Source organism: Sinocyclocheilus rhinocerous, unplaced genomic scaffold, assembly GCF_001515625.1.
Source record: "Sinocyclocheilus rhinocerous isolate Xijiao unplaced genomic scaffold, SAMN03320098_v1.1 scaffold1545, whole genome shotgun sequence".
NCBI classification, from domain to species: Eukaryota; Metazoa; Chordata; class Actinopteri; order Cypriniformes; family Cyprinidae; genus Sinocyclocheilus; species Sinocyclocheilus rhinocerous.
This window is the reverse complement of record NW_015626380.1, coordinates 256,926-259,368: the sequence shown is the minus strand read 5'-3', so window position 1 is coordinate 259,368 and position 2,443 is coordinate 256,926.

Below are 2,443 nucleotides of genomic sequence, written 5' to 3'. Positions count from 1 at the left end.
TTGTTGTTGTTGTTGTTGTTGTTGTTGTTGTTGTTGTTGTTGTTGTTGTTGTTGTTGTTGTTGTTGTTGTTGTTGTTGTTGTTGTTGTTGTTGTTGTTGTTGTTGTTGTTGTTGTTGTTGTTGTTTACCTTTTAACACATTCCTACACTGTAAAAAATTAATCATGGGTCTTGTAATTTTCTTTTTTTTTTAAATAAGGTGATATTTAAAAATAGTGTGTATATATAATGAAAGAAATTGTGGTTCAGTGTTGTATAGAATTTTAAGAGAATTAGCCCATTTATGGAGTTTTATTTTGGCAGTGATTGTTAGTTCCCAGCATGCTTTGCATATGGCTGGATATGGAGAGTAAATCACTAATTTCACTAACAATAATAAATTCATTGTGTCATAGAATAAATAATTTAGGAGATTTTACATGATTTTTAAAGGTAGATTCCATCAAAGAAATCAAGTCAAATTATGGTAATATTGTTACCATAATTTTTTAAGTAAATAGCACATAACATTTGCTATCAAAATAGCTAAGTTAAAATATAACTAAACCAGTACTTACATATACTTGCATGCACACGCAGGTTATTTTTATACATACTCTTTTACACCTTGAATCATTGTCAGCATGTGTAAATCACGGAAAGATTAGCTGCTTATCTGTGAAGCAGTTGTGCGTTTATTTTTTTCACATGTCTGGTTTGTTTGTTTTTCCTGTTTATCTCGATGATGACTTTATGTTGGTTGTTCTCATGGGAATCTGTCAACAATGTTGTGATTATTTAAGGATCTTCAAAGGAAAGATAATTGCAGAGTAATCTGGCCACAGAAGTGTTTTATCTTTCCTGGTAAAAAATTCCACAATGTTAAAAATTCCATGGCACAAGGCCAGCACTAATACAAAAATAAATAAATAAAATAAAATAAATAAATGAAAATGCTTTGTTAAAGACTTTATTACATAAGTTATTTATTTAATTTAACAATAAATCAGAGAAGGATCAACTTAAGTACATGTTTTTGAATTGCATTGTTTGATTCTATTTAATTCAAGCCAACCCTCCCCCCACGTTACAATTTCTTTCTTGAAAAACAAAAATTCCCTGAAGCACTTTTGGATTTTTTTCTCTTTCCACACACAATATCCCAGTAGTTGTACTTGACCTTGATTGTCATTGGATGATGAATTTTGAGTGACAGCTGCCAGCATTGGTCAACAACCCCTGCCTAAACATACAGGCCTTAAATGATCATTTTTCCGGACAGTTTCACAATTTTCTCCATCTGAGTGACACCCTGTGTGTTAGTGTGTGTGTGTGTGTGTGTGTGTGTGTGTGTATATAAATGTGTCCTGGGCCTTTCTGGTTGTTTGTGTCTGCCCGAGTCAGGGTGGCTAGGGGGCTGTCGGCCTCATGTTGCCACTTGGGGGTCTTTGAATGGAGTCGATAGAACATTTCTGTCCTGTCTGCATGCAGACAGCCACTAGCAGACAGACAGTTCAGCTCTCTTTATCTCACATGGCATCCATAGTCGATCATTGTAAGCTTGTTGTAAATATTAAGTAACATTAATATTTCCGTTTCCCTTTTGGTGTTTCATAAACACTGAGTGATGTTACCCTGGTGTGTCAATAACATTGATGTCATGTCAATAACGCAACTTGCCCTATTCAGAGGGAATAGAAAATGCTCTAACCGGTGCTACTTCTGATTTGAGTAATCGATGAAAATTATTTTTATTGCTGTATACATTACATGATGCACACAAGTGACTCTATTGATCCCTTTATCAGATGATTATGTTGTAATGTTAGTTATTTGACAGATTAGAATATACCAGCCCATAGAACACAACCCATTATTTGTTATTACTACTCTATTACCGCTTTATTACTACTTTATTACGCTGTATTATTATCTAAATACTATATTATTACTATCACATAAAATCTGTGAAATAACACAAATGTAATTATAGGAAATTTCAGTAGGAATGTTGAGAGACCGTCAAACTTGAGGTGCTCTCTGGGATACTTTTTAAATTGTATTGCACTACAGTATTGATATAAGCTAGACACGTCTTCGTTTTTTTGCTCCAACTCTTCCATATCAATTTTTGTTTTAAATTCAAATGTCAGTTTTCTAAAGAAATTACTATGCGTGATTAATTTTTCTCTCCAGAACCAATTTCAAGCATATAAGCAGAATTATTTAGATCTTAAACGGTTTTCAAGATCATGAGAAGAGTGTGTCCAATAGCTTTTATCAATGTAAAATTAAACAAGGAAGTCATAATCTAAATGGCAAACAGCCGAATGTAGGATTCTGTTTGAGGGGGAAGAAGGGGAGAGAGAGAGGAGAGCAATTGAGGGAATCCGCTCTGAGATGATGGGACCAATCAGGCCGTAAATGAGATTTGATGCAAAGCACTTCTCACAGAATTCCACGCA